Source organism: Ips typographus, linkage group LG14 (genome assembly GCF_016097725.1).
Source record: "Ips typographus isolate SLU linkage group LG14, UJ_Ityp_2.0, whole genome shotgun sequence".
NCBI classification, from domain to species: Eukaryota; Metazoa; Arthropoda; class Insecta; order Coleoptera; family Curculionidae; genus Ips; species Ips typographus.
In genome coordinates, this window is record NC_138435.1 from 4,192,050 (window position 1) to 4,215,035 (window position 22,986).

Below are 22,986 nucleotides of genomic sequence, written 5' to 3' on the forward strand. Positions count from 1 at the left end.
TAGTACCGTTGGTTTTGCGGCGATATGCAGATAAGGGAACTATTAATAGAAGCCGTTTAGTAAAGTAACCAGTGCTAGTACTTTGCCAAAATACGATAAGCCGTATTTTTAAGTTATTATATTTTCTCATGATTGGCCAGTCCGATTTTTACCATTCTTGTTGGAAACAATTGGTAGAATTACAGGGTTTACAACAACGCTGCAGTATGATAGCGCGTAATAGGAAATTAGTGGTTTACGACTTTCCTTGTAATTATAATTCGCGAGTTGACGTAGCCGGCTAGGTTGGCCGAAGCGTACCGTTTTCCTGCAGTACTGCGGTTCTGTACGCGTCACTCGAGTAGGGCCGTGTTTCCCACTAGCCGAAAGTGGGGAATCGGACTGTCTATAAAACTGGCGTGCGCCGCCAGTTCGTTCTCTGTTGAGATCACTAGCTCTCCCCGAGCAACATCTCAATCTCCCAGCAGCACCGCCGCATCACAGTAAGTATACCTGTTTAGTGGCTAGCCCTCCTAGTGCACTGTGTACCTGTTATTTGAACACCGAGGCTCGCTAGACCGGGTGTTCGTTCCTTGTTTACTCCAACCCTGTACCGCCGTTTGTTGTAGCGTCGTGGTTCGCTAGACCGGGCGCTGCTTTAACGTTCACGTCACCAGTTTTCATTGCAAACGCTACATGGTTCGCTAGACCGGGCGTTTGCACCGTTAGTCCCAGCCCGGCCATTTTTCCGGCCCTTTTACTTCAGTAGCAACGTGGCTCGCTAGACCGGGTGCTACGCCATAGATCCGGCATTGTAGGTTTCTATACAAACACTACATGGTTCGCTAGACCGGGTGTTTGTATACTTTTCCCCGAAAGGCCAATTTCCGGCCCTAGTTCATTCTGTAGCGTCGAGGTTCGCTAGACCGGGCGCTACACGATACTTCCACCTTCAACACAAACGCTACATGGTTCGCTTGACCGGGCGTTTCTGACATTTAGTAATCCGGCCGCACTTCCTGGCCCTGTCTTTTGTTGACTACGCTACATGGTTCGCTAGACCGGGCGTAGGAGGCAAGTTTCTAGATCCTGTTGCCGACAAGAACCACTACAAGGCTCGTATAGACCGGGTGGTTCAGTAATACCCTTTTCCAACTCTTTTACCGACCCGTGACACCGTACCTTTATTTGCACTGGGACGGTTAATTGCTTAGTTGTAAACGTAGACCTGCATTGTCCCTGTAATTAACTTTGATTCATCTTGTACCTGTAACCTTCATTGCATTGCGTGGCTTTTTAACTTTCTGCATTATACCGTTGACCTGTTTTGCATCGCATCCGACCCGTACCGTAACTAAGTTGCACACTCTCACTCTCGTTCTTGTTTAATTAAGGGGAGGGGGGATTTAAGATACGCTTATTTGCCTAATTATTTGGTTTAGTTAAGTTTGCTGGCATTTTAAGTTAAGCAATTAGAATATACTTTAGTTGATTGGTACTTTTGGCTTTTATTAGCGTTGTCACCAACTGAACCACTGTTACCACAGATTGTCGGGAACCTTGTCTCCAGCTGTATAAAAGCTACCAAGGCATACGAATCAGGGCATGGACCTGTGAGACAACACCTGTCCACCATGAAACTATTCGATGATAACCTGGACTGCAGACTATGCGGGGAGGAAATCGAAACGTTTGAACACATCATATGTGAATGTGAAGCACTTGGTCAAAGGCGACAAATAATCTTCGGGAAAACTAAGTTAGTACTGAAAGAGATACAAAGAGCACCAAGCAAGGACCTTCTTCACCTCGTACGGGAAACAGGGATAATGGACTGGTGTAACTAAAGTACCACAAACATGGGAACAGTACAATAAGCCATTAGGCTTACGTGCTATCTGGAGCGGACAGCCGACAGACCCATAGAGAAAGAAAAAAAAAAAAAAAAAAAAAGGCATACGAATTGTGTTTCCTGGTTCACATTTCGAAAACTCTGAATACTTTCTTAAAACCAGGTGGCGCCCGAGGCAATTCTCATTAACTTTTGTTCTAGAACATACTTTAATTCGAACTCCCGAATAAATAGCGTCACAGGGCTACTACAGGTGCGGTTAGGCCGAAATGTACGCCTACTAGTCTGTTACAAATATTAGAATTTTTTGATTTAGCAGGTTTAATAATCCGCATAAATAAGACACGTTTAATGCTGGCATCCAGTCCCTACTAACTCACTTTATTATCGATCGAAAGTTTTGACAATAAAAACTGCATTCCTTAGCAGATAAGAAAAGGCAAGCTAAATACAACCATGTACCCAGTGTTTGAATCTAAACTCTAACACTGTCAACAGGTTATGGGCCCAGGGCAGTAAGAATAAGTGGAAAACATAAAAAGTGTAAATAAACTTTAAGGGAACGTGATTACAAAAATGGCAGTGGCTAATGCGCTACTGTCTCGCTTGGCGGATCAGTAAAACAATTCGACCGAACCGGCTATTCAAATTGGGAGTTCAAATGGAAGTTACTTCTGGAACAAAATGAAGTTTAGGATGTGTTGGAAATGGGCCCTCCAAGAGACCCAACTAGAATGGGTGATTTTAAGAAGAAGGACATAAAAGCAAGAAACAATATTGTACAATGTTTGTAAGACCACATCTTAATTATTATAAAGATTATGCATAAGCAATAATAGATTAACTGAAAGAAACATATACAAAGAAAGGCATTGCAAATTTAGTTGTGTTGCAAAACAAAATGCGTAATATGAAATTTCAAGAAAAGCAACCATTGAGTCAGTTTCTCATTGACTTTGAAAATATTATTTTGTAAATTAAGAATGCTGGTGGAGCATTAGAAGAATCAGAAGTCATTGTGCAGCTGTTGTCAGCCATGTCTGAATCTTTTCATGGAGTAGTAACAGCAATTGATGATGCTATTTATTTATAAAAGAATGCTGGAAACTATCGTGGGTACCATCAAAAAAGGAGAGAACAATGTCATGTTACTGAAGAACACTTTACTTTTATGACCACAAACATGGACAACTCATTCAGATTTAGTGAATTGTAGTAATGTTCTTGACTGTAAGTTTGTAGTGGATAGTGAGGCTACAAATTACTTAGTTACTAGTGATCTGGGAAAGTTTATAACTGACAGAAAGCAAGTGCATCATAAAATAAGAGATGGAAAACTTGGAGTAGTGGTTGAAGCACATTGGGAAGGAAATCTTAGCTTTAAACCCAAATGTGGACAAAAAGTAACCCTAGAAAAAGTTTTGGTGTGTGAAAATCTATCACATAATTTGCTTTCAGTGAAGAAAATTGAACAAAATGGATTAACAGTTTTATTTAAAAATGGTGAAGTATAAGTAATCAACAATAATAAAATCATTTTACAAGGAAATCTGTTTGGTCTGTATGTTAGTGATTTGTGTGCGTAGTTTTCCTATTCAGCAAACATCACAGAAAATGATCCTGATTTATGGCACAGGAGATTGGGACATAGTTGTAATTTTCCATCTACAAATCTGTGTGAAGTTTGTCTTCAAGGAAAACAGATTCAACTTCCTTATCAAAAACTACCTGAAGATAGAAAAGCAAAGTTTATAATGAATGAGGTTTCGACAGACGTATGTGGTCCTATTAGTCCAAAGTATTTAAAAGGTAAGCGTTACTTTGTATCTTTTATTGACCATTATTCACACTTTGTCATATGTTATAGTATTTGAAAAATTTAAAATGTATATCATGTCACGTTCGATTTTTGGCGTTACGAGCTGATACAGATTGGTACCCAGTTTAGTTGCGTTTATGAGATAGAGATTTATCGAGCAACAGGTAACCGTTTGCGGTTAGTTTAATTTAAACTGTAATAATTTTTATTTTCTATCCATAGTGTGGGCAAACACATTTCATTTTGTTGCATTTTCAGTTTCTAAAGGTATTTTTAGTAAAATGTTTTAAAGTTTTCTTAAATTCATACCTGTTTTAAGCGATTTCTAAAGTCTCAAGGTGCTGCTGGCATTTTTGGCAACCACTTCCGGTTTGCCAGTCTTCAGTGTTCGATTAATGCACTATTTTACACCGCCCCGAGACATTCTTAATAATTCACCGGAGCCCTATAAAAGGATTTGTTTATTTCGAATAATTTACCGGTTTATTTTGATTTGTTTTGTGGGGTTCTTTCGTAACGTTGACGGCGATCAGCTGTTAGTGACTTATCGTTCGTCATTTGTCATCGTCATGTCATCTTGAACCGTGACAGCTTTCATATTGTAGAGTTTTCCGATGTTGCCGGATTTCATTTTTAGTTTAACGGAAACACGTGTCCACGTGGAGTGTTCTGATTGGTTGGCCGTGACTGCCAGTTTTTTTTACTATTGTTGGAAGGGTTTCTCTTCATCGGTTTCTTTTTAATTTCTTTCCTGTTGGACCTTCAGAGAAACTTACACGTATCACGTGGGCTTTAAGAGGAATCGCCATTTTGTAGTACCGATTACGGGATTTTAGTGCGACCTCTTTTTAATAAAAACGGGAGTTATTTGGAGGAGTATATCGAGTTTTGTTGGGAACTTCGTTTTTCTCGCTGTATGCGGATTTATAAGCCTTAAAAGTGGTGTGATTTTCTTGTGGAGTGGTGAGTTGGTGAGTTTGAGGTTAAGTTTTACCATGTGGTTATTTCACTTAGGAAATTAATTTGACCATTAGATTGACCTGAGAGACCTGAGGCAGTCTTGTAGTACCTTTGATTCGATCTTTTTGGTGGCAGTGTCGCCCAAATAAGTTTGATTTTGGCCATTTTCAATTTAGCCTCCGGCTAAAACACGTGTCTTCTTCATTTCAATAGCAGTTAGCGGAGTCTTCAATCTGTGACTACACACAGTTTGGTAGCTGGTGACCGAGTATTCGAGAGAATCAACTAAGACCCTTTTGCTCAATCACAAAAGGTAAATTTCGTGCTTTATTTGATTAATTTTGGTAGTAAATAAATGGTTATAAAACCATCCAGTTGCTTACTGATTAATTTGATTTCTAATCATTGAATATTGTGCTCAATCTTTTGCGTTTTTAATTAATTTGTTTGTAGTAAATTCGATAATAAAGTATTACTAATGAATATAATCAGTCTTATTAAGTGATTGTAACGAACACATTGTATTTTGTACTGTATATTCTAAGGGCCCTTCCGCCGGGGTCTCTTCCTGCAGGCTCATCTTTACACTGGGCTACGGCACCACGAATAGCCTTATTCGTTTCGCTAGCTTACCAGGGTTGTCCGACTACTTCTCTTGGACTTGCTCTCTACAGAAAGTAAGATTAGTTTAAGAATCGGATCAAGCACTGCAAGTGCGATTCTGCGACTAGAAACCCATAATATAAAAAACCACCTGAGGGTAACTGAATTTTGACTGTTTTATTATTGCTGCAACCTCAAACCTCTCTTTTAGCTATCATTCTGTGTTGAAGGCTTACTACAATTATTTTCTTGTAAATTAATTGATATTACCTGGCAGGTTTCATTTTGCTTTTTTTGTAATCCTATTTGTTGTCCTGATTACTGGTTTATTGAACTCCAAATACCAACTTTGGCATTTTCTGGTTTATTGGTTAAAATCACTGGCGCAGAGAACCACCGCAACGCTCTTAACCAACTGAGCATATTAGTCGAGCTTAATTTGCCGCAAACTTTACGTTCAATACGCCAGGACATCAGTGCTTAACTTTCACTGAGCTTTAAACTCCAGCAATTTTCTTTTACGAAAGAAATTACGTGGCAAATTTTTGGCGCCCAACGTGGGGCCCGATTTTGGTAAATAAGCCTAATTTGTGAAAGAGAGGTTTTTTTTAAAGTATTTGTCAGTCATTGTCGGGTGAGGTGCAGCAGCAGTTAATTTGGTTTGATTGATTTTTACATATGCGCTTTTTATTCAGTAGCCTGATTGCCGATTGCCTTGGGTCAATAATTTTGTAGTTTTTGTGTTGTCAGGTTGTGCAGTAGGCAGGCAGACTAGCGAACTATTTGATATTGATTATTGACTATTGATTATTTGATATTGATTATTTGCTGTTATTATTTGGTGTTGTTTATTTGTGCAAAAGATAGGTAGATACCACGATATTTATCGATATTTGGTACCTATTGTTTTGATTAATATTTGGGTTTGATAGTTTTATTGTTTGGGGAAGCCTTGCTTTCAATAAAATAGTATGGATTACAAAATGCATGTGACCTACTTGAAAAAAGAAATGCTTGAACATGAACTTATTGTCAGAGGTATTAAGTTCTCTGGATCCAATACTGTTGATGAATTAAGGGCCTCGTTAAGACCCCTTTTAAAATTGGAAGCTCAAAATGGGCAGTGTAATTATCCACCTTACAATTTAGATTTTAAAGAGAAATCTGGTTTAATTTTAAAGTACTTAGCTGAAGCGAAAGAAGTTATTACTAATCTCTCAGGTGGTGATGCAAGGAAAAAGGCTCTCACTACTCAAAGTAGACTTGTTCATTTACACAGTCGTGTTGTCAGAATACCTGAAAGTAACCTTTCTCTTTTGCAGCAATCTGCCAAGTCAGCACTTCTTTTAGATATATTATCTTCACTTGACTCTTTGGATCAAGTTTGTAATAATGACCCTGACGTCAGTCGACAAATGCAGGAGTTAGCTCAAGATGATTTGAATAGTCATATGTCTCTGCTTCATAATTCAAGTGCAAATTTTAATGCACCAACTACTCCAATCACGTCTACTCAAAAATTTACCAATATTGAAAAATGGAATTTAAAGTTTACCGGTGAATTAAAACAAATGTCAGTTCATAACTTTTTGGAGCGTGTTACAGAACTATGTGAGTCTAGACATGTTTCAAAACAGCAGGTTTTCGAATCAGCAGTAGATCTTTTTGCTGGAAAAGCCCTGACTTGGTATCGAGCGAATAAACATCGTGTACATGATTGGAATAGTTTGACCAACCTTTTGAGAGTACATTTTGAGCCTCCTGATTATAGATCGCGGTTATTTAAAGAAATTTTAGAACGTACTCCGCCCATTGCCATCTAACGTTAATACTGTTGAGACTTCTCAAAACTTTTCACGTTCCGTAACTTGTTGGAATTGTAACCGCGCAGGTCATCGCTCTAGGGATTGTCGTGAACCTCGAAATAGGCATTGCTTTCGCTGTGGTACACCCGGAGTGACCGTGCATAACTGTAAGAATTGTTCTAATCAGAACCAGGGAAACGGACCGAGGAGGAATCATTAGGTCGCCGGATTTCCTCAATATTATGTACTGGAGCGACCACTTCACCTTTTCTTAACCAATTCTTTCTTGATTATGTTTTTGCTCATGCACAGGGTGATAAACGACCCTATCTTACCGTTGAAGTCTTAGGATGTCCTATTTTCGCTCTTTTAGACAGCGAGACAGCGGAGCCGCTCGCACAGTTGTTAATATGGATGGGTACGAACCTTTGTGTAAATTAAATCTTAAACTGATTAAACGTCCTGTAAATAGCTTGGGATTTATTCAGACACCTTTCACTCTTATGGAAAGAACTCGAATTGTCGATGTAGTAGTTGTCCCCGATTTAGCTCACAAATTGCTCTTAGGTATTGAATTTTGGAAGGCTATGGAAATAGTCCCCGATGTCCAGCGAGACGTTTGGCATTTTAATTCTGTATCACCCGACTTAGCAGAAATGTCTACAGAGTTATCGAAAAATCACACAGCCCCTGGTCTAGCCCTGTTCTCTTAACAAAGAAGAAAGATGGTTCTTTCAGGTTTTGCATAGACTTCAGGAACCTCAATTTGGTCACCAAAAAAGATGCTTATCCTCTCCCATATATCTCCACCATTTTAGATCGTTTGAGGGATGCTCGATACATTAGTTCAATAGACATAAAGTCAGCTTTCTGGCAGGTTCCTTTAAGCCAAAGATCTAAAGAGTATACAGCTTTTACAGTGCCCGGTAGAGGACTCTACCAATTTTGTCGAATGCCCTTTGGACCCACTAACGCACCCGCCACTTGGCAACGTGTCATGGATACCATTTTAGGCCCTGAATTGGAGCCTCACGTCTTTGTCTACTTAGACGATGTTATAATAATCTCAAATAATTTCACAGAACATCTTGGGGAGCTACTGTTTTCCAGCGTTTACGTGAAGCCGGTCTGGCGGTTTCCGTTGAAAAGTGTTACTTCTGTCGACCTGAATTGCGATATTTGGGCTATATTGTCGATCCTGATGGTTTGAGACCAGATCCGGAAAAAGTTGAGGCCATTGTTAACATCCCGCCTCCTAGGAATGTCACTGAAATTCGACCCTTTATAGGCACCGCTTCATGGTACAGACGATTCCTCCCGGACTTTTCACTTGTCTTGGCTCCCATTTTAAACCTCACAAAGAAAAACGTTAAATGGAATTGGACACCGGAATGTCAAAAATCTTTCAATAAACTTAAAGAGTGTTTAATATCCGCCCCTATTTTGACTGTCCCTGATTTTGAACGTACTTTTCATCTTCAGACAGACGCATCTTCTTACGGGCTTGGCTCTGTGTTGACTCAGTTTTTCGATGGTGAGGAAAAAGTCTGTTATAATCTGTTACCTTTCCAGATCTTTGACGAAGCAAGAAATGAAGCTTTCAGTTACAGAAAAGGAATGTCTAGCTGTAATTTGGAGCGTCGAAAAGCTACGCCATTATTTAGATCATGTTCACTTTAAAGTTTACACTGATCATGCTTCACTCTTGTGGCTTCATCGACTGAAGGACCCTCTGGGAAGACTTGGCCGTTGGCAACTTAGGTTGCAACAGTTCGATTTCGAATTAATACACCGGAAGGGTAAAGAAAACATCGTACCCGATTTTCTGTTCCGAGCAATGCCAGTCCCAGTACAATCCGTAAACTTTAATCATCTTGTTCCGCCTACTACAGATAAATGGTATCTGAAGCTTTCAAAATCTGTTAAGGAAAATCCCATCAAGTATCCCCTTTGGCGAGTGGAAAATGACATCTTATATAAGTTCGTTAAGCCTCCAATTACTAATTTTTCTCCGTCTGGCGATGACTGGAAAATTGTCATACCAAAAGATAAGAACCGCAACATACTGTACCGTTGTCATAACATCCCTGCTGCAGGTCATGTAGGCATCTTTAAAACATATGGGAAGGTTCTTCAGCGTTATTATTGGCCGAAGATGAGAGCGGATGTCACGGCTTATGTCAAGTGTTGCAACGACTGTGCTCAATCAAAAGTAGAGCAGAAAGCTCCTGCAGGTCTCATGGGTACCCGCCCTGAAATAACCCAACCTTTCGAGGCTTTGACTCTAGATTATATAGGACCTTTACCACGTTCAAAACAGGGTCATTGCTTCATTATGGATTATTTTAGTAAAGCAGTTTTTCTTTATCCCTGTCGCTCTGCTAAATCCAAGTCATTAGTCAAGCACGTTGAAGATTTCTTTTTGCTTTTTGGAGCGCCGAGTTACTTGATGTGTGGTAATGAAGTCCAGATGAAATATAAGGAATTTCAAAAGCTTTGTGAGAAATATAAGACCCGTATATTTTACACCGCGAGGTATAATCCTAGAGCTAATCCTGTTGAGCGAAACAACCGCGTGATTAAGACCATGTTGCGTACTTATGTAAGTCAAGACAACCATATAACCTGGGACGAACACTTGAGTGAGATTGGGTGTGCTATATGAACGTGTGCTGGCGAAACAACTAAATTCGCTCCTTATTATATTCTATTTGGTAGGGAGCATAAATTGTACCAAAATTCCAATGTCAACATTGGGACTTACATTAAAGGTCGTCAGGAAGGATTTATTAATCTTTATAAAGAAGTCAAACAACGTATTGAAGCAAGAAGGTTCCAGAATGCTAATAGATACAATTTGCGACGAAGACCTGTCTCATTTGTTCCGGGAGACAAAGTATGGAGAAAGAATAAAGTTCTCTCCAATGCAGCTAATTACTATGTCGCCAAATTAGCGCCAGAATATGTAGGTCGTTTCGTTATAAAACGTAAAACTGGTTCCTGGTCATACGAACTCCAGGACGATTTTGGTAATCATAAAGGTGTCTGGCATGTGCAAGACCTAAAGCCATTTTGTGATCCATCTATTATGACTGCGCTGGATGAACCCCCAAGCAGTAATAATGCACTTTGGCTTTGATTCGACGTATAATTCATGTTTTTTATGTTTGTGGTCTACCTATCTACTTCTTTTATTTTGCGCATTACTTTTAGTAATCATTACGATATACTTAATCAGGTAGGAACAGGTTTGTTTGATACGGTAAGGGTATTGTATTGTTAATTATAGATGACGGCAGAGCGCGCCGAAGTACTGAATTTTTGATTAGTTGATAAACTACTTGTTGATTATGTTCAGGTTTTGTACAATATTTCGGTCAAGTGACATGAACGTTATATCTGTCAGATCATTCTGCTTGAAACTAACCTTTATCTTTTAAATTAACGAACAGCAATAATTTTCAAATCTTAGTTATTACGCGTAAATTTCTCTTGACTACTTACTTTTTTTTTTTGGTGGTAATGACGACTTATAACCCAACATAATTTCGCTTGAGTCGCATTACTATCGGGTTATGGTGGGTTCTACTTCAGGAAAGCGCAGTTTGCTTTGGCACTTTTCCGAAGGTTCTGAGATGACACTTTTTTCCTCCAGGACAAGTTGCATAACAACATCATGCATAATATATTTCAAAATTGGACAGGTATGTCGGTATCTTTTCACTACCGCTTAGTTCATTAGAGAGATTTGCGCGTAGGCTTCGATGTTCGCGTAATGGTTACGTTTCTTTTATTAGTATCGATTCCTAGTCTTGCCATCGGTAGCTTTGGTTCGATTTTCATTTTCGGTTTTATTTTTATTTTTTATCTGGATTGTTGATTTGGCTTGGCGCTTATCGCATATTAGACTTTATCGCGTTGGAGACTTATCGTGTCATTACTGGTTGAGTGCCTGTGGCATTTTGTGAACTCAATTTGTTGAGGATTTAGCCATGTACTCTTTCAGAAACTACTATGTTTTGGTATGAATATTGGATTTTGGATTGAGTTTGGTTCTTATAGTAGTTTCAGTCTCTTTTGGAGGATTTGTTACCAGTTGTTTCTTGCTTGCTATTTTGCTACCGACCGTGACTATTGTTTGAATTAATATTGTTATTAACTTTGAATAATTTTGTTTTACGATATCTGGATTAGACTTAGGAGTGCACCGTCAGTGACTCAATGAGATATTACTAACTTTTCAAAGTAATGAGCTTAGTTGACCACTTTCTACTGAATGTCTGAGCAAATTTTTGATTTATCGACCTTGTCGTATGTTGTGATGCCAACGTGTTGATTTTCGCTTATTGTATACCTATTTTGATCGGATATCTTTTATTGAGTTAGAGCTGGTGAAGTATCGGGTCGAGTGTTTACAGTTCTGTTTGTCTCTATAGTGAGGATTTTACTGTACGCTTGTATTTAGAAAACTGTTGCCGTTTGGTTTGGTTTTTCTTTGGTGCTTTTGGCGCATCAGTTTTCAGTCGCTTTGGTGGATTTCTGACCTTGAAAACTTACACTATTGTCCTGGAGCTCATTTTCTCTTTTCCTTACTTTGGTATCACATATGCTAAACAAGCGTGTTAGTTACTTGCGGTTCTATTTGGATTCGGTCAATTCCTACGATGGTCAGGTGAAGTTTGCCTGATCTTTGACAGCAAGTGGTTATACGATACCATTAGAACTTCCAGTGCTTTCCTTTTACGATTCAAATTTAATCATTTATACCCATGCCTAGTTCTTAATCACGTGCATCTGGTGTACCAAAATGCGACGTTCTTTTGCTGATTGCGGGAGGAGCGGTAAATCATTCATATTCAGTTTTGATTTTTATTTTGTAGCTTTCTCTTTTCGTTTCATTACTCCCTGATGGTGTTTTCGGCACTTTTACATTTGCAATACCGCTGTGAGTTTTGATAGAGTACCGAGACATTCTTAATAATTCACCGGAGCACTATAAAAAGATTTGTTTATTTCGACTTTACCGGTTTATTTTGATTTGTTTTGTGGGGTTATTTCGTAACGTTGACGGCGATCAGCTGTTAGTGACTTATCGTTCGTCATTTGTATGTCATCTTGAACCGTGACAGCTTTCATATTGTAGAGTTTTCCGATGTTGCCGGCTTTCATTTTTAGTTTAACGGAAACACGTGTCCACGTGGAGTGTTCTGATTGGTTGGCCGTGACTGCCAGTTTTTTTGCTATTGTTGGAAGGGTTTCTCTTCATCGGTTTCTTTTTAATTTCTTTCCTGTTGGACCTTCAGAGAAACTTACACGTATCACGTGGGCTTTAAGAGGAATCGCCATTTTGTAGTACCGATTACGGGATTTTAGTGCGACCTCTTTTTAATAAAAACGGGAGTTATTTGTAGGAGTATATCGAGTTTTGTTGGGAACTCCGTTTTTCTCGCTGTATGCGGATTTATATAAGCCTTAAAAGTGGTGTGATTTTCTTGTGGAGTGGTGAGTTGGTGAGTTTGAGGTTAATTTTTACCATGTGGCTATTTCACCTAGGAAATTAATTTGACCATTAGATTGACCTGAGGCAGTCTTGTAGTACCTTTGATTCGATCTGTTTGGTGGCAGTGTCGCCCAAGTAAGTTTGATTTTGGCCATTTCCAATTTAGCCTCCGGCTAAAACACGTGTCATCTTCATTTCAATAGCAGTTAGCGGAGTCTCCAATCTGTGACTACACACAGTTTGGTAGCTGGTGACCGAGTATTCGAGAGAATCAACTAAGACCCTTTTGCTCAATCACAAAAGGTAAATTTCGTGCTTTATTTGATTAATTTTGGTAGTAAATTGGTTATAAAACCATCCAGTTGCTTACTGATTGATTTGATTTCTAATTATTCAATATTGTGCTCAATCTTTTGCGTTTTTAATTAATTGGTTTGTAGTAAATTCGATAATAAAATATTACTAATGTGACTAACACATTGTATTTTGTACTGTATATTCTAAGGGCCCTTCCGCCGGGGTATCTTCCTGCAGGCTTATCTTTACACTGGGCTACGGCGCCACGAATAGCCTTATTCGTTTCGCTAGCTTACCAGGGTTGTCCGACTACATCTCTTGGACACTGGGCTGTAGCGCTTAGATCGATAGCGGATAGCAGTACACTTGCTCTGTACAGAAAGTAAGATTAGTTTAAGAATCGGATCAAGCACTGCAAGTGTGATGCTGCGACTAAAAACCCATAATATAAAAAACCATCTGAAGGTAACTGAATTTTGACTGTTTTATTGTTGCTGCAACCTCAAACCTCTCTTTCAGCTATCGTTCTGTGTTGGAGGCTTACTACAATTATTTTCTTGTAAATTAATTGATATTACTTGGCAGGTTTCATTTTGTTTTTTTTTTTGTAATCCTATTTGTTGTCCTGATTACTAGTTTATTGAACTCCAAATACCAACTTTGGCATTTTCTGATTTATTAGTTAAAATCAGTGGCGCAGAGAACCACCCCAACGCTCTTTACCAACTGAGCATATTAGTCGAGCTTAATTTGCCGCAAACTTTACGTTCAATACTCCAGGACATCAGTGCTTAACTTTCACTTAGCTTTAAACTCCAGCAATTTTCTTTTACGAAAGACATTCCGTGGCATGTTCTTGTTGACACTATTTTTGCTAGATGGAGCCCGTTTATGTTTTTCTAATGTATCCTTTGAGATTTTTAATTTCTCTTCAAGATTACTTACTTGCTCTCTAAGTAGACAGTTGTTCTCCTCAAGAATTTGGTTCTTGCTTTGTAGCTCCTTTACTAAAGTTCTTAACTGGAGCAAATTCTGTGTATCGACGCAATCAACAACACTCCCGCTTCTAACCTTACTTTCGGCAACATGAACATATTCAGCACTCCTCAATCTTGAAGCCTGCATTAAACATGCAGAATGGAAACTATTACCACACTTCCTGCACTTCACAACTTCGGTCACACTCTTTTTGCAGTGACAGCACTTGTTTATTCCTTTTTTTCACATTTTTTGGTTGATAGATAGGAAACGACATACTCCATGAATGCGCGAAGGTAAAAGGTTAACTAAACTTTAGATTAATAAAGCAAAGAGGAATCCCAACATTGTTTGCATTAATGAAGCGTCCTATTGGGAACCTAACTTGATTTTCGGTAATCTCGAAGACGTTTCAGCTGATAAACTTGGTATGCCACACATAAACTTTCCTATCCAGCGTACCGAATGATTCGATTTTAAATTTTTTTATTTTATTTCGAGTGTATTCACCTTAGCATGTAGTAGTTGTGTGCGTGTGTATTAACCATGTAAGTTCTTTAAATTTTCTTTTAATGTAACCCAAACAATACAACGTCCCTTTCTTTTCTTGTTAGTGATGATGATGCCTTCTGAAGGCGAAAACCGAGTCAGGTAATTGTCCAATATATATTATGAGACTTTGACTTTGCCAAGCCAAATTCAGCGTCCAATGTTGTCCCAACAGACGTAGAATCAAAAGTAACAATTATGCTGACTAGAATAACACCGGAATCCATCTTTGCCGGTTTTGAGACGAAATAATATTGTCACGTTAAGGGTTGGTTGAGGGGGAAGAATACACAGGATTCCACAGGTAACCCACTTTTATTATGTAATAGTGCCTTAATGACTAGACGATAATCTTACCCCCAGATGGCCAAGATGGCGGGGATCATGATGTGATCTGGCTTCTAGGCAAAGGTACACGGGGGGCAGCGCTTTAGCGGTGATGAATGAACCCTAGACTTAGGTCCGAGGGCATTCACCGAGCCGGCAAAGACGTGAAGAACCTAACAAAGGGAGGTAAGTAGGAACGGCAACTTAAGCTGCTCGCCCACACTATTTCCTTTGCTAGGGCTGATCTAGGGTGTGGCACTTGGTCACCTACTGCTCCACGTTACGTTACACAATAGGCATACCCACACTAACCCAGAGATCAGTGATCTGTACGTGCTTTTGGTACAGTATTTATACTCACATCATGACCCCAATTCTCCAATCTTGCTGACACAAACATGGTACTGGGGAAGACCGGGGCAACTTAAGGTAACGGCACCTAGTGTAATGTCTATGTTACAATATAATTTGGCACAGATTGACCACGAACGAACCAAATCCAGGGTCCAATGTAGCTTTTAAGTGAAAGTAAAAGTAAAAATATCTTGGTTTTAAGACTATACAGACTATACTTTTCTTGTCCTTTTTTGTACGTGTTTTATTTTTCATCAATATTTATTAGTATTCTCTCTTTTTTCTAATTGAATCGGTGAGTTGAAAAACGGTATAACACCAAAATAATGTTGTTAATGCTTAACCGATTTTGGTACAAATTTTATAAATTCTTAATCATATTCATATACATAACAATACACTTTATACCTCCTATTTACAGGGTGATTGATTGAATTTTGACCACCCCCTTAACTTCCTTAATTTTGATTTTAGGAAAAAACGTTAAATACAAAACTAGTAGATATTTAGGTCTACTTTACTCTTAGATAAAGAGTTATTATACAGGGTGTCCCAAATTTTAGTAACTAAATTAACCCTTAATCACATAATCGAGGAAACATTGTTAAAGTAACAGATACTGCTGCCGAAACAGTTGAATATCGATACAGACATTTTACATCAATTAGGCCTAAAGTTTGACGTAGAATGCAAATATCGGATAAAAAGTTGGTCATTGTGTTTAAAAAAAACATAAGTTTGGTTCGTTACTCAAATTTGGGACACCCTGTATAATAAATGTTTATCTAAGAATAAAGTAGACCTAAATATTTTCTTGTTTCGTATTTAACGTTTTTTGCTAAAATCAAAATTAAATAAGTTAAGGGGGTGGTCAAAATTCACTCAATCAAGGACGCTGCTGCGGAAATAGTTGAATATCAATACAGACATTTTACATCAATTAGGCCTAGAATTTGGCGTAGAATTCAAATATCGAATAAAAAGTTGGTCATTGTATTTAAAAAAACATAAGTTTGGTTCGTTACTCAAATTTGGGACACCCTGTATAATAACTGTTTATCTAAAAATAAAGTAGACCTAAATATCTACTAGTTTTGTATTTAACGTATTTTGCTAAAATCAAAATTAAGAAAGTTAAGGGGGTGGTCAAAATTCAATCAATCACTCTGTACATCTATTTATGGTAACATGTACAGGGTGCTGCATTTTCGATGGTTTTACAGAGAAAACTGTAATAGATAGAAAAAAAGTAGCATACGTGTTCCGATCTCTTTTTCCGAGCTGAGATGACTGGCGAAGAGTGGGCTGCGCAAACTTCTTTTGTTTCAAAGATACGGGGGGCTTTTGAAAATTGGTCAGTTTGGAACCTCCTCTGTATTTCATTTGCTATTAAAGTTATCAAAAAAGGAAAAACGGTTCCCAGTAGAAGTTTTGACGTAGAATCCAATGGCGTAGTCAGTTTATTCCTATATATTTTTAGTTCATTTAATTATGTTGATTTTTACTTTTTCAACGGTGTATTAAAACATATAAGTTTGTAAACGTTAATCTTGGTAATCAGAAATAAAGCGTTTCCTTAACAAAAAAGTGCTAAATAATATGTATAAAAATACCCACAGTCGAAACAAAATTTTTTCAACTTCTACCTTAAAAATAGTAGAAAATAGAAATGGCCACTTTTCTCATTAAAGTGACGGTAGAACTGTTTGTAACTTAGATTTTTAATAAGATTTATTAAAAATATTTAATTTTCTGATGTGTTAGTTTATATGATTTCCGATTTAGTTTAGTATTTTAGATATTGGGCATTTTTAAGCTTAGCAAAGGTCTTTTTTTAAAATAACAGGATTAACCTCTACAAACAATACACCGTTGAAAAGGTAAAAATCAACAGAATTAAATGACGTAAAAATATATAGGATATTCCATTTAAAAAATGTAACTTACTGTCATATGTCAGAAACTAAACAGAATAGAAAAAAACTGACTACGCCATTGGATTCTACATGAAAACTTCTACCGGGAACCGTTCTTCTTTTTTTGATAACTTTAGGAGCAAATGAAATACAGAAGAGGTTCAAAAATTACCAATTTTCGAAAACCCCCCGTATCTTTGAAACAAAAGAAATTTACGCCGCCCACTTTTCGCCAGTCATCTCAGCTCAGAAAAAGAGATCAGTAAAACCATCGAAAATGCAGCACCCTGTACACTTTTCCCACAAAATATAATATTATATCGTTCTTTTCAAAAGTCTGACTTTTGAGTTGTGCTTTTTTCACTCACCTCATCTAATTAATATCTGACGCTTTATCACATCCAAGACGCTTAACCTAACCGTACTAATAAAACTGCACTAATGCAATAAAGTAAGTTGTAGCAGTGGTTACAATGGAAATTAGTGTTGACTTCTTGATTTCCACAAAGTTTGCAGCGGTAAATCGAATCACATTGCTGCCAATGTATGCGGATAACGATTGCAGTTCCTGATACTCTGTAGAGCGATAATCAAACTTTTCCTGTCCTTCCAAACATATTGCTAGCAATTTATCGACTTTTTCAGAGACGGCATCGCAGGCGAAAGCTATTGCACAAGGTCCAAACTGGAACCAACAAAAACAAAAAATCAAATATTAGAAAAATAATTCTATGAATAACATAATGCAATGAAAAAGGAAATACCTACTACAAGGTAATCGCTGGAAAAGCAAAAAGAAATAATAAGCAATGAATACCAAATTTAAAAGTGATGTCAACAATTTGGCCAAATGCAAATGGATATCTTTGACTTCTAATAGTTATTTATACAGCAAGGGACCATTTCTAATGTCCGTATTTATAAACGATGCTTCGCTCGTTCTCAGACTTGCGTTGTACTCTAGTACCGTTTTTGTTTTATAAACCTAACTTAACCTCTAAGGCGTACTTCGGTCGTGCTTACATCGAGACTTCAAGCCTGACTTGAGCATTACTTGGTTTCATTTTTGACGTTTTAAATTTAAACTGTCTGGAATTGAAGGCAGTTAAATCAAAAAGTTTGTTGTTTATCTCATAAATTTCACAGAAAGCAAATACTGTGTAGGTATATAGTTACCAAAAATTAGTAAAGTATCAAACTACAGATCAATCAATATATGTAATTAATAATTTCAGTATGACCCATGCTAAAAATGTAAACTATCTTTGGTTGTAACGAAGTTACTAATTTTTCACTGATTTTCTATTGAATTTGCTAGAATGCGCGTGACCTTCACTGCTGGGTGCTGGACCGCGGCCGTCGTAGCGTCGATTTTGTCGGGGCCGTCCGGGGCCGTTCGAAATGGTTCGGTGGACGCTGGGAGTGGGTACCGCCACTAACAGCCCCCACCGTGGGTTTTGTGTATAAAAGAAGGTCCCGCACCGGAAAGCGGGGATTATTCGATCATCAAAAGATCGAAACCAGCCAGCTTAGCCGTTCCGTGCCGATCGATAACTCTTATCTCCGCGTATGTGTAAGTAAAAAATAGGCACATACCGACCGTCCGGTATTTGTTCTGTTTGCTGTTTTAAACCCGTACCGTTAACTGTAGTTATTTTAACAAACTGTAAATTGGGGCATCTTCAGTATTTTCCGGGGATTTCCGTTTGCGGCATTTACAATATCTTTCCGGGGTTTTCCGTTTGAGGGTATTTCTGGTAAGACGGCGCCGGCTACAGTTACTTTATTTTGAAAACAGTTGGGTAATCCTTCTGGTCCTGTTCCTGTTTGTTTGACACCGGGGAAATGGTGCAGCAAGCGGGAACGGTGGATCCTGTAGCTCGTTTGCTTGGGTCCGGGGAAACGGAGTAGTAAACGGGTTTGGGATACTGGAGGGATTAGCGGCTGTGTGACTGGCAACGTCACGAGACTTGAAACCTCTGTTGCATGCTTGGGGAAATAGCGTGCAACGGAGGCTCTATTTGTCGAACCCCGGGGAATCGGGGCGGCACCTAGAGGTTAGGTCGAATGACGGGAACACCGCTGGTCACGTAATTGGGCCTCTTTGGGTTTTTGGAACAAATTCCGGCGCCGAGTAGTCAGTTTTACATAACCGTACCGTACCGCCGTACTTACACCGTGTGACAGACAGTCTCAATCTACAGTAGTCAGGCTAAACAGTAGTGAAGGGTCCGTAGCTAGTTTTCATTACCGTTACACGCTTTCCCCGTATCACCGAATAAGGTAACTTCCGTTTCATTGGGTTTCCGTTACCGTAAGTATTTACTGTAAGTACCGAGAGCCGCAATACAGTGCATTTAGAGGAAACAGTTGTTTTAAATTTGTTTACTTCCCGAACCCTTTGGAACTTTTCTCCAGCTGTCTAAAGGCTACCCAGGCACCGTAAAGTGGACCTTCAGCCACTATAAATAACGAAGGTGGCGCCCGAGGCAACGTAACCGAGGAAATCCGCTAGAAAAGCGCTACATGGTTATGCTTCGCCGAGAATTACCGAAGATCTGTTTATAAAACTTATGTCGTACTCAAGACTCGACTCGTACTTCGCTAAGTCGTACTTGAGTATGAGATTGAGATTTGTTTATAAATACGGGCATAAGTTCCTTGCCTAAGTTCTTCGAGTGAATAAACTGGTTTAAGTCACGTGTTTTACACAATATTTTATTAAATTTTGACGACTTTAATTGGAAAATGAAAATTACATTTCTGTTAAATTTTTTTCAACAAAATGGAATTAGTCAGCGTTGCGTTGGTGTTATGATGATGTTCGTTTGTTTTCATCTGTAAATAAACTACCGTCACTTTACTAAAGACAGAATTGTGATTAGTATTCTGTGTGTAAAAAAATGGAACTTAACGGAAAACCTCACGTTTCGGATACTGTTTTGGCAGAAGCCAAGCTAGCGGTTGATATTAGCTAGCGGTAGTTATTTATTTTTTTAAATTACCATTTTGATTGTAACTATTGCAGATGGTGCTAATGGGTGCAAGATGGTAATTCGGTACATGCTATTGATGTTTACCGTAAATATATAAAATTAAGACCTGCTACCATTTCCCATAAGCGACTATTCTTACGATATGAAAAGCAGAAGTGTACTATTCAACCAGTGGGCATTAACACTTTTTCAAAAATACCACAAAAGATAACAAAATTCCTTGGATTGTCAAATCTTGAAGAGTACACGGGGCATAGCTTTCGACGTTCTTCTGCGACGCTATTAGCAGACTGTGGTGCCGATTTGTCAGTACTTAAGAGACATGGGAGTTGGCGATCAAATACGGTAGCAGAGGGTTACGTGGAAGACTCAATTGCCAGCAAAATTAACATTTCCCATAAGATACTAGGGGAAACAGGGGAAAGAAAAGATACTAACAGCAAAGTTGAATTATTATGTTCAACATTGCCACAAACAACTGAATCAACTGCAGGAAATTTAGAGGAAAAAGAAAACCTTAAAGAAACCCATTTGGAAAAAAATATTGTTTTTTCAGTAGATGGTGGAGTTCAACTGCAGTTTAATAATTTGAAAGATTGCAATTTTTATGTTACATACAGTGTGGAACAGCCAAATGGAATAAATTCGATAACGAATAAATGAGAGCGTGTTGGGAAAAACGCTTGGACACGTCGATTTGTATTTTTAGATGCGCATTTATTAAAAAAAATAAAAATTATATAGGATGTGTCATGTGACAGTGGACGATACCAACTTTCTTATTTTAAATACAACCCCCTGTATATTATTAGTTTTTTGGATTCTTCAGAAAATTCTAGACATAATTCATGTACAATGTCCCATACCTATCTTCAACTGTTTCGGAAATATTAAGTGTTTTCAGATGTATTACAACAATTGAATTAAAAAAAGAAAATTATTTTATTTCACAAATAATGTTAAAAAAAACAAAAAAACATTAATTTCAATGTAATAGATGTTCAAAATGTTCGTGAAAATAAGTATTGAGTGTAATGTAGCGAATTTGTGAAATAAAATAATTTTCTTTTATTAATGTTAATTGTTGTAATACATCTGAAAACACTTAATATTTCCGAAACAGTTGAAGATAGGTATGGGACATTGTACATGAATTATGTCTAGAATTTTCTGAAGAATCCAAAAAACTAATAATATACAGGGGGTTGTATTTAAAATAAGAAAGTTGGTATCGGCCACTGTCACATGACACACCCTATATAATTTTTATTTTTTTTAATAAATGCGCATCTAAAAATACAAATCGACGTGTCCAAGCGTTTTTCCCAACACGCTCTCATTTATTCGTTATCGAATTTATTCCATTTGGCTGTTCCACACTGTATAAGGAATAAAAAATGTGTATCTATTATACAGTACCCAGGGGTTTTTTGACATGCGAAACGCGAATTTGGACACCTTTTAACTAGTGGCCGTTAGGGAGCGGTTTACAGTGTATTTTGATGGTTTTAAGTGACTTATAAAAAACTGTACAAATTAAACGTTGTAATAATAAGTTTTCCTATCTGCTTTACTTTTAAATGATGTGAGCGAGAAATGAATAAGCGAATTAAATGAGAAGTCAGACGGAGTAACTTTTAAAAAAGACTTTATTTGTTGAAATAGGACGTTTACTAAACTAAAAACTTAAAACTATGGTGAACAATTAAGCCGAACAGCCTGAAGCTTTGACACGGTCTTAATGATTACGGTTGCAGCGTTACAATCGCCTTTATAAAACTTAATACTAGCGTCAGCAGAAATATTGGGTGCATCAGCAGAAGTACTAGGTGCATATATGGTTTAGGGATATTTCTCCTCCACCCTAAGTTAATTCAACGTCCTCGTTGATAATATTTTCAAGCGTTTTTAAAGGAATAACTTTAACATCTTTATGTTTTTTCCATTGGTAAAATATTACACAAAAAGCACAAATTAAAACTATAATACAAATACTAGTAATAATAACTAAAGTTAAGTGCGAGTTATTCTGCAAAAGTAATTCTTCAAATTTAATAGGTTCTAAAAGATCGTCTTGAACCTGACCTGGATTATCTAAGTGTTTAATTTTAAGATTTAGAGAAAAGTTGGTAATTTGTAAACTTGGTACATCTGGTAAAAGTGTGGTTACATTATTAATAGCTAGTGAATACTTTTGCTTATCAATAATTACATCACATTTACTTTGTAAAAGTGTACAGCCATCTATTAACACTTTTTCAAATCTAAAACAATCTTCATAAATTATTTCTGATGTTTTTGTACAGAACAATAAAGCATGTGCATGTGTTAATGTGTGAACTTTATAATTATTGTGAACTAAAGCATATTGACAATTTTTGGATAAAATACAGCTATTAATAAGTGGGTTCGAACATATCCACTTGTCACTTATTTCGTTACAAACTTTATACCAAAGTTCATTACAATAGAACTTGCTAGGTGTAATCACAATTTGCGACTCGTTGTTGGGTACGGGGTAAACAAATTTTAAATCACAAGCACTCACTTCAAACACTGGTATTTTGATTGCAAGAATGACCATATCGTCCATTATTAATAGACCAGTTTTACAGATTAGGGTTAATTCTGTGATATGTTGTATAGGCCATAGAGCTTTTTTAGGATAATGAATTTTTAGATATTTCCAAATTTCATTTATTTCGCTTGGAGACAAAATTTCCAAATCTAGTGTTTCTAAGTGTGCAAAAGATATCATCCTTAATAATTTTTCCAATAGTTGATTTAGATCATTTATTTGGATGTATTGATCTTGTAAACACAAGTTTAATGTTAATTCATTCGATAGTTTTGAAAAACCCATTTTAATGGTGTTTGAATTTTTATTGATGATATCTAAAGTATCCTTGAATTTATTCATTATATTACCTGCAAAGGAACTTATGCATCGAATTTAGTTGATTTCGCTTTAGTATATCAAAGTTCTGAGTAATTGTATCCAGGTCTTTATCGTCTAGGTTGCCCGTGATAAATTTAATACCACTTCCAAGA

At 37.5% G+C, this 22,986-nt stretch overlaps 3 long non-coding RNA genes across 3 annotated transcripts; all 3 read left to right on the forward strand.

Moving 5' to 3' along the window:
- Positions 1–4,225: 4,225 nt before the first annotated feature.
- LOC145738009 (uncharacterized) lies at positions 4,226–5,269 on the forward strand. Its single transcript, XR_014180548.1, has 3 exons — positions 4,226–4,621; positions 4,685–4,923; positions 5,156–5,269. It is a non-coding gene; the product is annotated as an uncharacterized LOC145738009 (long non-coding RNA).
- A 5,834-nt stretch (positions 5,270–11,103) lies between these two features.
- On the forward strand, positions 11,104–13,322 carry LOC145737818 (uncharacterized). The gene is made up of 3 exons (XR_014180493.1): positions 11,104–12,653; positions 12,722–12,821; positions 13,024–13,322. It is a non-coding gene; the product is annotated as an uncharacterized LOC145737818 (long non-coding RNA).
- A 1,038-nt stretch (positions 13,323–14,360) lies between these two features.
- Positions 14,361–17,189, forward strand: LOC145737739 (uncharacterized). Its single transcript, XR_014180457.1, has 3 exons — positions 14,361–14,646; positions 14,706–14,855; positions 14,908–17,189. It is a non-coding gene; the product is annotated as an uncharacterized LOC145737739 (long non-coding RNA).
- Positions 17,190–22,986: the final 5,797 nt, after the last annotated feature.